The sequence below is a fragment of the Toxorhynchites rutilus genome, chromosome 2, assembly GCF_029784135.1.
Source record: "Toxorhynchites rutilus septentrionalis strain SRP chromosome 2, ASM2978413v1, whole genome shotgun sequence".
NCBI lineage: Eukaryota > Metazoa > Arthropoda > Insecta > Diptera > Culicidae > Toxorhynchites > Toxorhynchites rutilus.
Window position 1 is genome coordinate 101,806,389 of NC_073745.1, and position 15,668 is coordinate 101,822,056.

Here is a 15,668-nt window from a genome sequence, read left to right on the forward strand (position 1 = left end):
CATCTGGATTTCACCAGATCGAAGTGGATAAGAGTGACATCGAAAAAACTGCGTTTAGTGTCGAAAACGGACACTACGAGTTTTTAAGAATGCCATTCGGTTTGAAAAATGCTCCATCAACGTTTCAACGCGTGATGGATAACGTTTTGAGAGAGCACATTGGTGTCCGATGTCTTGTGTACATGGACGATATCATCGTGTTCTCTACCAGCCTAAAGGAACACCTTGACAACCTAAAGAAAATTTTTGATAGTCTTAGAAAATTCAATATGAAGGTGCAACTCGATAAAAGCGAGTTTCTTCACAAAGAAGTAGCCTTTCTAGGCCACATCGTAACTCGTGAAGGAGTAAAGCCAAATCCCGAAAAAATGGAAATCATCAGAAAATGGCCACTTCCGAAGAATGAAAAAGAACTAAGAGGATTCTTAGGAATTTTAGGCTATTACCGCAAGTTTATTCGAGACTTTGCGAAAATAGCCAAACCACTTACAAAAACGTTGAGAAAAGGAGAAGCTATCACTCACACTAAGGATTTCGTAGATGCCTTTGAGCGATGTCGAAATATTCTTACATCGAGTGATATATTACAGTACCCGAATTTCGACAAACCATTTATTTTGACAACAGACGCCTCCAATTTCGCAGTTGGAGCCGTTTTGTCACAGGGGCAAATTGGCAGTGACAAACCAATTGCCTTTGCTTCTCGAACGCTGAATAAGTCAGAAGAAAACTATTCCGCAATCGAGAAAGAACTTTTGGCGATCGTGTGGGCATGTAAATACTTCCGTCCTTATCTTTACGGAAGAAAATTTACTCTATACACCGATCATAAACCTCTCACATATAGCTTAAACCTTAAAAACTCAAATAGCAGACTCATTCATTGGCGCCTCTATTTAGAAGAATTTGATTACGAGATTAAATACAGACCTGGAAAGCAGAACATCGTAGCCGATAGTCTTTCCAGAGTACGAGAGGAAATCAACCTCAATGAAGCGGAAGAAAACTCTTCTTCCACATCTGAAAGCGACACTTCGTCAGACGGAGCCACGGCCCACTCTGCTGATACCGACGATTCTGACTTTATCCCAGGCACAGAAAAACCATTAAACGAGTTCTGTAATCAGATTGTTCTAAAAATCGGACCCAACGAAGAAGAAACCTATGAAGAAATATTTCCACGAGTTTTCCGACGAAAAATTACGAAATTGATATTTGGAGTTCCATACCTAATTAAAATGTTTAAAAATTACATTGATCCCAAAAGATCAAACTGCATCCTCTGCCCGGAAAAGTTGATACAGACGATTCAAATCGTCTATAAAAACTACTTCAGTAGAGGCAAGCCTTTCAAAATTTATTTTTCTCAAAAAATTCTCATAGATCTGAAAACGGCCGAGGAACAAAATATTGTTATAGAACAAACCCACGAAAAAGGGCATAGAGGGGTATGGGAAAATAATAGACAAATAGCAAACAGGTACTATTTCCCAGCAATGAAAAGAAAAATACGACAGTTTGTAAGGCTCTGTCGCATTTGTAATAAAAATAAATACGAGAGGCATCCATACAAAATCATGCTCGGACCCACTCCGGACCCAAAAAAGCCTTTAGATTTAATACATCTAGATATATTCTTAAAACAACCTAATATATTCCTTTCCTTTTTAGATAAATTCTCGAGATACGCTACATTGATTCCCATCAAATCTAGGAACATTCAAGATGTACGTAAAGGATTAACTAAATACTTTTCCATTTATGGTACCCCAAATTTGATCGTTACTGACAACGAACCTTCAATGAAATCCATCGAAATTAAAACTCTTCTGGAAAACTTAAAAATAGACATCCATTTCACTCCTCCAAACCATAGTTCAAGTAATGGTACAGTGGAGAGGTTTCACTCAACTTTGGGCGAAATCTATCGTTGTACTAAGCCTAATTATCCCGACATAAACGAAAAAGAAGTTTTTAGAATAGCTTGCACCATATACAACAACACAGTCCACTCTACCACAAAAACCAAACCCCGGGAAATATTCTACGGAATAAGGGATGGAGAGGAAAGGCCTCTTGATATGGAAAAGATTTTAGAAAACAGAAACAAATTCTACAATGAAATTATTGTACAATCAGATAAAACTAAAAATAAAAATTTGGGTTACCATAATAAGAAGAGAGAACACCCACCGGTCCTTCGAGAGGAAGAAACCGTATATAATAGAAGACAAGGAATAAGGAACAAAGGAAAAGAAATGTATTTCCCAGTCAAAGTTGTCCAAGATAAAGGTAGAACGTTTCTGGACCACTCTGGCAGAGAAATACACAAAGAAAATATTCGGCGAAAATGAAACCATACAAATTATTTTTCTAAATTATAGATGTTGCGGAGCCAACTTCTAAAACTAATTACGCTGACGTTCATCACGACCTCATCATCGAGAACGATACAAATACATGACCTGACCAGAAACCCAGGACTAGTGACGTTACAGACCGGAAACGTACTAATTAAGACTGGACGTCACAGGATATATCACACAATAGACTTGGAAGACTATAGACCATTACTAAACAACATCGCTATCACTATCGACGGACTTAAAATATTCACAGACTTCAGCGACGTTTATATCACATTACAGTCCAAATTTAAGAAAGCCCAAAACACGTATATGAAATTGTTACCAAATAGAAGAAACAAGAGAGGAGCATTCAATTTTCTAGGCTCAGCCATAAAGGCGATTACAGGCAATTTAGATGAAGAAGATCGAATCCAAATAGATAACGATATAAATGACTTAAAACGAGGCAACCAAGAACTTATAAGACAAAATAATATTCAAGTAACTATCAACAAACATCTAGGAAAACGTATAAACAAATTAATAGATTCCGTTAATGAACAACAAAGAATAATCAAGCAACAAATTATATCAGCCAGACAATCTCTAATCACCAACAAACTTGTCAATCAAAATTTCACAGCAATCCGACAGGCATTTAAAATTTCTTATCATGTCGACCTAATACAAGAACACCTAGACTCAATTTTCGAAGTTATACAACTTGCAAAAATAAATATCATTTCTAAGAATTTTCTAGAAGCAGAAGAACTAAAGTTTATCTCAGATAAGTTAGAAGAACAAAATATTACCATTCTACATCCAGACCAAGCATACGATTACCTAGACATCAGAGCCCTCTTCAAGGAATCCATCCTCTACTTCATCATCGGCGTCCCGCAGATTTTACCACATCCATTCACCAGTCTTCTCCTAGAACCACTTCCAATCAACGGTCAAATCATCAAACTCCCTTGGCATAAAGCAGCAATCTACGGAAACTCCACCTATTTCATCAAAGGCAGTTGCCAAAGTATCGGCGAAAATTCCATTTGCGAAGAAGATAAATTAGACGATACCTCAGACGACAGATGCTTCTCCAAAATCATACGAGGCTCCCCAGGAAAATGCACCTTTACGAACTATCGGAATACAACCAACATAAAACGATTGACAGACAACCATATCATCATCATAATCACAACAGTCACACTATCAAGCGACTGTCTACATAACAACAGAGTTTTAACAGGAACGATGCTGTTGTTTTTCGAGAACTGTACAATCTCACTGAACAACAAAACTTTTAGCTCCATTACGTTTCCATCGAGAATTATCCCAACAATAGTGCCTCTGGATGGCGTGAAAATTGAACAAAACGAATTCGAGCAGAACCTGGACTTTCACACATTAAAGAAATTACATTTCCAAAACCGAGAACAACTGGAGATAATTAAAACCCGATATTTCATCCAAACATCAACAAGTTTGGGCCTCTCATCTATATGCTTCCTTATAGGCTTGATCGTCATAGTTTACCATTGGTACCAGAAGAAAAGGACACACAATGAAGAAAAACCAAACATCAGTTCAGCAGACAACCATCATCCCAACACAATTGTATCGGGACGATCCAAACTTGATGAGGGAGTAGTTAACGCAAGCAACATCATTTTCCCCACAGCAACAGAACCGATCACTGTGGAACAGTTTATCGGTAGCATCAATTCGCAAACGCAAGCGAAACAACAATTTAGGACACCAACGTAAAACACCGATTCGGACTCTGTACCTGACGCGACAACGGACTGGATAGAATGTGCAGCGTAAGGGCTTTAGGTAAATGGCTAGGCTTCATGATGTAAAATTGACAATAATAAAATCAGTCTAACTTGTACTCCCGGCGAAACCGGTCTTTCCTTTTTAAAAACTCTTCGATATCCTCATGTAACTTAATTTATATATATATATATATATATATATATATATATATATATATATATATATATATATATATATATATATATATATATATATATATATATATATATATATATATATATATATATATATATATATATATATATATATATACATCCATTTCATGTCAAACCGATATAGTGCTCCTCAGATTTCCATGAAAAGTGGTAGTTTCTTTCTTTATTGCAAAATAATAGACCCGTATTTTTTTTTTTTTCGTTAGGGTGACCTTTTCTTATTTTAGGGTGGTCCGAAAAATCATTTTTTTCAACTTTTTCCTAAAAGTGCCTTTTTTAAAAATTCATAACTTTTGAATCACTGAACCGATTTAGATGATCGATATATCAAATTGAAGCCAATTAATCTTTTTTGGAAAAATATTAGGCTTGCCAAGAAATCGAATTTTGTTTTCGTAACTATTGATTGTAGTTGTTTTTTGTTATTTTTATGTTTTTTGTTTTTATGTTTTTATATTTTATGTTTTTTCTTGAAAGCTGAGGATTTATTACATAACATATCTCGATATCAGATAGGCTTTTTTGTGTTTTTGAGTGACTTTTCAAAGTTAACCGGTCGTCCGTAAAATCATTTTTCCACTCTTATCCAAAAATAATTTTTTGCAAAAATTTATTACATTTGAACTACTGAACTGATTGAGATGATCGACATATTAAATTGAAGCCAATAAGCCAATCTTTTTTGAAAAAATATCACACTTACCGGAAAGATAGGATTCTAGTCGCATAGGTCTAGTCTAGTCACATAAGAATATTGAACGAAGACTTAAAACATGTTAAATTTACAAAATAATGACTCTAAAACGAAAAAAACACCTCTCTAGAACCCTCTTTCCAAGTTCAATACTTTTTTCAATATTTTTTCTATTAAAAATCTACCTCATTGGCTTCAATTAGATTTATTGATCATCTGAATCGGTTCAGAGGTTCAAAAGTTATGATTTTTTGAAAAAGTCATTTTTGGGAAAAAGTGGAAAAAATGAGTTTTCGGACAACACTAAAATGGAAATGGACATAAGTTTAGTTTAATAATAATCTATTTGGTTTCTGATACTAATATATTTTATTTCTACCATGCCATGCTCCTGCTATCAAATTTTCGTTTCCTTGTTTTTTTGTTTTCTCCGCTTTTTAAACGAAAAGATATAAATTTTTTTATAATGTCATTCCTTGTTTTTTCACAATGGAATAAAGTGGATGGCAAAACATACATTTCTCCTGCCATTTTCTTCGGCAAATCAGCTTCGTTAGGTTCCAAATGCGATTTCATATTTCGGAATAGAATTTCCATTGCTAAGAAGAAATTAAAAGTCTCATCATTCACTATGTAGATGGGAGAGTTAGAAGCTGTAGCTCGCAAATATGAAAAAAGAGACGGTTGATACAATCTAGGTTGTGTTTTGCTGACTACCAATCTCTTGTTACACTGCTGACATGTTCTTTCCCGCTGAATATTTTTTTTGATGATGAAACCAGCTATATAGAACAACGAATTTTGTTCTGTTCTGTCGAGAAAAGTTTTCGCTTCATCGACGGTGTACTCATAGTCGAATTCAATATTCATATCATCCACATTATCACTAGAATTAGATGAAGCTGAAATTCGATATGATGTCGATGCTGCTTCATTGTCCATCAATTTCTGGGCTGAATGGTAATGGTAATGGTAATGAATTAGAGAGACTTTAAACTCTGAGAGTTCATTCGTCTCTTGCCCTTGAGGGCGGGAAATTTAACTAAAGGAAAACTAAGAAAAACTATTGCAAAATTCGTTATTCTCGCTCGACTCAGTCCTAGTAACCGCTATGGATGTATGTCGCAACGCCGCACCCTACACGGCTCTGGGGCCAAAAACACAACCAAACAAATGGAGCAGGGAAAAAGCCCCTTTTAGTGTGCTTGACGAGCTCGCTTCTAAAAAGGGCGTAAAAAACCTGCTCATCTTTTGCTGAAATTAGAAGAGAAAACAAACGTAGTTTTATCAGTATAGGTAGATTTAGTAATTTGACATTAGATCTGATCGAATAAACCTGTATCCTTTAGGAACTCGATGGTCCTTTTTTGCTCGACGGCGTCGTCCGATAGTGCTGTCCTTATGGTGTCTGCAACCTGAAACGTTATTCTTGAAGCATTAAATTTAGGGCATGTGATTAATATGTGTTCCACCGTGAGTCTTCGCCATCAATCCCACTGAGTGAAATGGAGGACAATTCCCGGCCTTTAGAGAAAATATAATATTAGACTAGGAACCGCCGCTCACCCTGCCATCTCAAAAATAAGGTGAGAGTCGGTTTCCGGTCCTACGATTATGAAAGTTATTTAAAGAAATAATCCGATTAAATATAATATGAATAAGTGAAAGCCTGAAGACCGCCCTCCGTCCCATCCCTCTTAAATAAGGCGGAAGGTGACTCCAGGTCTTTCGATTTATGAATTATTTTATGAAAAGTATGGTAAATAGTATCAAGAGATCGAGGGCTGGAGCCGCCGTCCATCCTACCTCCCTCAAAAATAAGGTGGACGGCAACTCCGGGCCGTTCGGTTTAACTAAAATAATATTGATTGATATAAAAATGCTGCAGATCAAAGGTTAAAATTATGTAATAGAAGGAATAATTTATTTGTTTTTATTATTACCCTTTGGAGGGCTGGAAACTTTCCTGGTGTGTGTGTTATTTGTGTTAGTGTTATTTTTATTTGGAGTGGAGTGGTATAGAGTGTTAGCATGTGATTGTTGATTGTTGTTATGTGGGTGTTTATTGTTGGTGTGTGTGTGTTGTTTCTTTCATTTATTTGATTTGTTTGTCCGTTTCCGTTGGACTTCTTTGGTTTGCTTGTTTTCCTCATCAGAAGACTTGAGATTAGGAATGGGTAGATTTGCTGGATTTGTTCTTCAGTCTAGGATCATTTTTGGAAGCTTTGGCAATTGATTTGTTGCCAGGTGGGGTGGGTTTGTTTGAATGGTTGGATTGGTTGGAAGTTTTAGTTTTGGTTGCGGTGGTTGGTTGGAATGAAGTGGATGGTTGGGGGGAAGTGGATGGTTGGAAGGAAGTGGATGGTTTGGATTCGTTGGCTGGTTGGGTTGAGTTATATTTTTGGTTTTTGGATTTCTTCCTATTGGATTCTTTTCCTCTAAAAATTTCCTCTTCTGATGATTTGAATTCATCTGAGGTTGACCTTTTGTTTGTATTTTTCCTCTTGTTGGAAGGGGTAGTTTCGATTTCCATAGAAATTTCTGGGTCGGATTCTGAATCTGACGAGGAGGTGCTGAGTTCCGATTCCTGTGGATTACTGGACGGGGTTGGAACTGCTTTTTCTGAAGAAGTTAGCTTAGCCTGATTGCAGTTGCATTTGCATTGAGAACAACCAGTATTCTGGATTTTGACTAGTCTTTCTTGAAGCTTACTAGCAAAGGAAGGACCATTTTTGTTCTCAAAAATGGATTTAGCTTCCTTATAAGATACACCTTGGTCAATTCGGACTCTGGTGATGTTATCCTCTGCGATCCACGCTGAGCACTTCCTACTGGTAGAGGCGTGATTTCCCTTGCAGTTCACACAAGAGGCAGGTGCATTGCAGATAAAATTTTTAATTTTGTCCTTATCGTTACTATTTGTGTTAAGTTCAGGGTGGGCTACACCGCAGTTACGACAAAGCTGGATTTTTTTGGCGCATTTTTTGGAAGTGTGGCCGAAAGCGAAGCATCCGAAGCATTGCATCGGGTTTGGATAAAAATTCCTGGTTGAAGCACGGAGAAATCCGAAGTTAATTGCTTCAGGGATAACTGTTCCGTTAATGGTAAGGATCATTGTTGAAGTAGGAACTCTTTCCTTCAAGACTGGGTCAAATCGTAGGATTTTTTTAACGCCGATCACATTTTGGTCGGCTAGTTCAGTTAGGAGGACGTCTTCGTTTAAGAACATTACGTCACGACAGGACACAACGCATTTGCGTTGGTTCAAGGTGGGATGGTATAAAATTTCGATGGGTGTTTCGTCGATCAGCGACTTTGTGCCCAGAAGCAATTGAACGAGTTTTTCATCTCGTAAATGTAGCGCATATTGCAGGCGATTTTTATCGTCGCGTTGAGGTTTCGCGTCTTTAAATTCCGTACCGATCACTCCTTGTATCGATTTGGAAACGGTGAAAGGATTCGATGGAAGAATGTTACCTTCAGTGGCTCTCAACAATAATATTTGCAAGTTGCCACCAAAAGGATCAGCCCATCTGGGCAAGGTACGAGAGGTGGTAACACCTCTGTAAATGTTGGTTGGCCTTCCGGCGCCGGAGCTGCTGGAAGCCATGATTGGGGCCTGGCTATATCGAAATACAGCCAGGCGCGGAAAAATATTCACGAACCAAAGTAGACTATACGACGTGCGACGGGGGACGAAAACGGCGGAGGACAGTAACGGCGGGGGACAATGCCGACGCAGTTACAAGAACAAACACCGAAATCACTTGGCGGAAAAACACTATTTTTTAAAAACACTTGGAAAAAATCACTTTTTAAATGTCAGTTAAATTAAAATCAATTTGGGATATGTAGTAAAAAATTTTTTTCTAACCTATACCCTATGGGCGTCCTATTTTTCACTAGCTCCTGGTATTAATAAAGGTTTGGTCACTCACCGATCGTGTTGAAGAACCACTCCTAATACACCACCAAATGGTAGTGGGGTAGCGGGGAAGGGACCAGATACCGCCGACGGCAGGGCAATCGCCGCAGCGGTTCGAAGCGACGAAGCGAAGAAAAACTCTTTTCACACCTCCTGAGCTGCTGATGATTGATGAGAAGAAAATTGCGCCAAAATCGCGCGTCACTGGCAGGGAAAACGTTGCTGATGAAACGGGCGCAAACAGCGGGACACGCAAGGGGCAGTGAAAACTGCCGGTCAAAGTGGCCAATCCGACCGAACCAACTTCCTGAATGGCCGTTGGGGGCTTCTCGGCTGCTTCCTCCTTTCCTGATGTCCGGACAACTGTTGCTGAAAAAGAACGCTTTATTTAGTACCGAAGACAGCTTTGAAAAAAGCTATGCATCCGGTTGTAGGAGAAAACTTCTATAGTTATTATTCTCTTTTAGGATGGCGCTAAAACATAACCGTTGCGGTCGAGTGTCAGTAGCACCATGCTGGGCTGAACATTCTTCACGCCGCTTTGATAGCAAATCTATCAATCCAATAAGATGTTGTTGTGTATCGGCTGTATACGAAGCATTCGGTACTACGGTCATGTATTGCGAAAGAGTCACAATTTTCAAGTTATTGCTGAATTGCAATGGAGTTGGGCGTCGTTGCTTTGCACGAATCAATGAGAAAAGACTCTCCAGACAATCTTGGACGAACCGCGATGTAAATATTTGTGGGTGTCCTTCATGCAAAAGCCGATCTGTCAACCTCACAATTGCATTCGTGCAAACGATTACACTTGTTTGCCATGGTTTCCAATGTCCGTGTCCTACTTGGAGATCATACATTAACCGCACCATGGTCTTCAGATGAGCGATATCCTCGTCATATTTCATAGGATCATTCAAACAAAATACTTTTTCTTCTGCCCTATTATTGATAAGCTCGAACCATCGAGCAAAGTCTTCTATGAAGCATGCGGTAGTAAGAAGCTCCGGTAATTCTCGTATTTCCGCATGAAACTTCAATGCTGCAGCCACCGTCCTGTTGCAATATTTTGTTGCGTTGCATACTTTCATTTTATCTATTGAAGATGTTCTGTTGTCAAAGCACACATCCGAGGCCGTTAGTCTGTGACAAAGCCGCAACGTGTTGTTTATTTCGGAGTTCACGATTGTGGTTAAATGGTCTCGATGAACAATATTGGATGTTAGCTTTTTTTCACGAACATACCAATCCGGAACTTTCAGGTAGACATTGTTCAACCAACCATGTACTGTATTTTTAAATACGTGTACGGGATCGGGTATGATCTCTAGCATTCTGTTCTCAGCGTTTGGATGAGGTATCGCAGCATTTAATGTCTCATTTTTGCGACGAATATCGATCCCCAAATCCTTCCACATGCGCTGGTTTTCGGACCCGGAATCTGTTGTTATAAAATGGACACGCAAACTGATTCCCTCTGCTCTTGAAACTGCAGACAATACAGCATTCTTCAAAAACTCTTTTTGTATAGAGTTGCCGGTGTACTCGAAAGCAACCACCTGTTTCCAGCGCGCTGCGATTCCAACTAGCATGAATACCAAAGCTTTACAGGCTAAAGTTTGGGACATAGGAAGCGTTGTTGTTCCAACAAACTGCTTCGTATTTTGGCAAAACTCATTTGCCTCGTCTATGCTCATTTCGTCTAGAACCAATCCGCAGTCCTTTTCTTCAACCGACATTGTGGAGACTTTATGTTGTAGCAGCTCGAATATATCTTCAAGAATACCTACAAAATATCATTTCATATATTAACATGCGATGAGACATATGATTATAATTACATACCAGGACTGAAACGAACTCCTTCAATTTGGCGTAGTAGAGTCCTCGTGGATGGGAACGGGAAGCCTTTTTGAATAAGATTGTCGTATCCACCTTGACATGCAAACCGAATTTGTAAATTTTCCGTAATCGTTTTATTGGACCAACGTTTCACTTTTTTAACCTCTCCTGTTAATAGCTTAATTTGATCTTCTCTGAAAAGCTTCTTCAAGGGTTGTTTTCCACGAATTCTCGAGGTCAGATATCCGCATTTTTTCTTCCATTGTTTTACAATTCTATTAACGGTTACATCAATATAAAATATTAGAAAATAACATATTTTTTGACACACTACCTTATCAGCTTGGAAATTTGATGTTTCAAACGAAATATTTCTTCCTGTAGTTGTTTATCTCCTTCATATACGTCAACCAAATCATAATTGTTCTCAATACTTTGTATCTCTTCCCATTCCTCATTCGCGGATGCAGCTAAGGTCGGAATTTTCGTAACTCCATTTTCATTGTATTTCCCATCAACAAAATGAGCCTGTATATATACTAGTATTAGGATATGTTTTAGAATTAGTTTTTAATACTTACGCTACATATTCTTGTGCTTGATTTGATTTCAAAGAATGGAACTTCTAATTCACTGTTCACGCAAAATTGAATCCATTCTTTCCGAATATTTTTGTCTTGAGGGAACCGATAAAATTTATACTCAGGATGAGTATCCGTCCTTCGCTCACAATTTAAGGCTTTACACTTCATTTTTATTTTTGAATTACGTTTTGTATGAATAAAATGGCTTCCTAACGTTGTTTTGGTTGTATTCCTGCTCATATAATAAGATAGAATGTTTTGGTTCAGACAATGAGAATCTGCATAACGCTGTAACGGTTGTCAGATTAGATTTATTTGCTAAAAAAAAATCCCAAATTTGTTTTGGAAACGATTATATTATAGATATGGGTATTTAAAAGACTTATTTTATCCTTTTAAAGCATATTTTTGAGATTGTCTATTTGAAAATATGCAATAATCATTGAATTCGCACCAACCAAATGTTACGATTCATTAAAATAGAAATTTGAAAAATCCGATATTTTATAATATTTGGCAGCTCTGGCATCTTCATGTCATGGCTTCGTTTTTGGACGACGAAGAAGAGTAAGAAGCCAGTTGTCTGGTCTTGTCTTAGCTTCGTATCAGCGAAAGTGCGATGAAAAGCAATTTCGAAAACTTTTCTCCAGAGAGACCTGATCACTCCGTTTGTGAAAGCTGGATGTGAAACAGTCCAAGCAGGGATGCCAGGTGATTGTTTAAAATGTCTTCACATGGTACGGAAAAATGTCTTCACAATCATATCGGATGAAACTAAAATTCATAACTTACTTTTGAGCAATGTTTAATAGCTAATTCAATGTTTATTTAAATTGGTATTGTTATACAGCGCATTTTATTAGACTTACTTTTAGGTTTTGAAGTTTATCTCAATAAATGTGAACATAGAATATATTGCGCAGCTGCGAACTAAATTTTATGAGTTTAGAAATGATAATTGGCTGGTTAAACCGTTGATTGAGGTAATATAGACCCTGTGCTTCCGCAAAAACGGAACTGTGATAACTCAATTTGTTTATTTTAGCTTTAAAGTTTTGGTTGTAACTCAAACCATATCCATAAACTAATAATTGAAACGATATTTAACCAGAAAACCTTCGATTTATGAAGTGGTCGTTTGAAAGAAGGTTAATCTATTGTATAGACAAAATAATAAAAAAACAATGTCAGTCATTCGAATTCTCGAGCGCAAATGAAGTAAAAGTCGCTTTGTTGTTTAATTCAATCTATATGCATGTGGATTTTCTGCTTGAAAAAGTTTGAAAATAGCAAGTTAATAACCCCGAGGCAAAAGTCTCCATTGATAACTAAGAACAAAAGTGAACAAGTGACAAAGATAAAAAAGCGAACAAAAGGCAAAAGCCCTGCTTTTTTTGACGATATTTTCGGCCAATAGTTAGAATTTCATGGAAATAATATCACTCAATAACCCACATACGCTATCATACTGAAATGTCTTCAAATATTTCATATTGTCTTCAAAGTGTCTTCACAAATCAAATGTCTTCACAGTAGGTCAAATGTCTTCAAAATGAAGACATGCCTTCAAACCTGGCATCCCTGAGTCCAAGCGATACCACGTGGATAAAAAGGTACAAAATATCGCTCGGCTGTGTGGATCGCATTCGATAGGGATGCTCAGAATTATTTCCGGCGCAAACAGCGATCATAGGTATAACTCTTCTATAGTTTTTTCAGTAACGCTTGTAAAGGGTGTGTCACATCAAATTGCATCACGGAAAAAACGCTGTAGAAATTCGCCCAGTAGACCGATCCTTTTGAAAATTTTAGACAGTAAAATAAAAACTATTAAACAACTTTTGGCATTTTCTTTTTATTCATACTTCGAGCCCAAGCCCGTATGCTCGCACCTTCCTCTTTACCCCGTCCATAAGGTTCTGTACAACGTCAAGTTGTAGTTTTTTTTGAACAGAAATCCATTTTCTCTTGAAGTCCGTCTCCGATTTGACAACTTTTGGGTTCTTCCGGAGGGCCTGCTTCACAATTGCCCAATATTTCTCTATTGGGCGAACCTCCGGCGCGTTGGGCGGGTTCATTTCCTTTGGCACGAAGGTGACCCCGTTGGCTTCGTACCACTCCAACACGTCCTTTGAATAGTGGCACGAAGCGAGATCCGGCCAGAAGATGGTCGGGCCCTCGTGCTGCTTCAATAGTGGTAGTAAGCGCTTCTGTAGGCACTCCTTAAGGTAAACCTGCCCGTTTACCGTGCCGGTCATCACGAAGGGGGCGCTCCGCTTTCCGCAAGAGCAGATCGCTTGCCACACCATGTACTTTTTGGCAAACTTGGATAGTTTCTGCTTGCGAATCTCCTCCGGAACGCTGAATTTGTCCTCTGCGGAGAAGAACAACAGGCCCGGCAGCTGACGAAAGTCCGCTTTGACGTAGGTTTCGTCGTCCATTACCATGCAATGCGGCTTCGTCAGCATTTCGGTGTACAGCTTCCGGGCTCGCGTCTTCCCCACCATGTTTTGCCTTTCGTCGCGGTTAGGAGCCTTCTGAACCTTGTATGTACGCAGGCCCTCCCGCTGCTTGGTCCGCTGGACGAATGAACTTGACAAATTCAGCTTATTGGCGACATCCCGGACCGAACTTCTCGGATCACGTCTAAACTGCTTAACTACGCGCTTGTGATCTTTTTCACTGACGGAGCATCCATTTTTGCAGTTCTTCACCTTCCGGTCGATGGTTAGGTTTCTCGAAGTATCGTTTTAGTACTCTGCTGACCGTGGATTGGACGATTCCCAGCATCTTACCGATGTCCCGATGTGACAACTCCGGATTCTCGAAATGAGTGCACAGGATTAATTCACGACGCTCTTTTTCGTTCGACAACATTTTTCCAAATTTACGAAAAATTGACAGTGAAGCATGGCCAACGTGATCTATACACTCTTATCTGATTATAAGCGAAAGCTGAAGATATAATTCCTAAAAATTCAATTTATACAGCGTTTTTTCCGTGATGCAATTTGATGTGACACACCCTTTATTAAAAAATGGACGATTTTCGAATGACGATGAAAAAACTACAAAAGATAATTTTATGAAACAAATTTCCCATAAAACATAATTTCATTGACCATGCTACAAAAATATTGATCGTTGGCCGTTGGCCGAAACTTCCGCCATTGTTGTCGAAAACATACTTATTGGCATGTTTTTTAGTTCTATGTTTGCCGTTTTCGCCACGAAATTGTTAAAGTAGGCCCTCCGCTTCTGGTTTTCCCAGAAATTTTCGATTGGACGCAAGTGGGGGATGTTCGGGAGGTTGGCAGTTTTTTGGAACAACTATCTTCAAGCGGTTCCCTCCAGCGACTTCTTCGGGAGATGGGCGGAGGCCAGGTGTGCACTTGTGGTGTAAATCTCTTTGTTCACCGCAAGTTCCGAACGGAAGTAGAGCCTCTTCGACATCCCCTTTTCGCTGATGGTTAGACACAGAAACACCTTCTTTGGGAACTTGGATATACTTCACTTCACACCCAAAGTCAGGAACGATGCTACAACTTTTCCCCCCTTTCTTCTGCTTTAGCTTCAGCCGCTGTTTACATTCGCGTAGCACCGTAGGGCGACCGGCACCAGACATCCGTTCAGTGCTGTCATTCTTCTCCAGAAGTGTTAGGATATTATAGATAACGGAACGGGCGTATTCGGTGGATTCAAATTACGTAACGATGTCCACTTTCTTCGCTACGGGATGGAGCTCCCAGTGCGCACACACCATGGAGCGCAGTTGCTTTACGGGTTTCGTCATTACTTCCGCAGTTCAACTGATGGCGCTGTCAAATTTTGTTTAAAAACTCATGGGTTACGATGATTGACGATGCACAAGTGGCCTCATCACCAGGTGTGTTGAGATAAACGCATGAAAAATTGGTAAAATTTGTCCATTTTTTCAATGCATGCGTTATTTGTCGAAATCAAAGCTCTGCCATCATACTAATTTTTGCGAATTGCGTTTTACGTCAGGCCGTCAAGTTGCAGCAGCAGACAATCCTCTCCCTCTATCTTTGAACGTTCGGATCACATAACTTACACCGGTGGGATTTATATTTTTTATGCTGCATGATATATAACAAAAAGTTTTTTTTTATTATTTTTCAAATTTTACATAATGTGTATGTATAATATGTATATATAATATTTATATAATATCAATTACACCAAAAATATGCACAATTCTGTTTTACTCTTATTCATTTATTTACTTTTATCATCATTTTTTTGTTTCATTTTTTA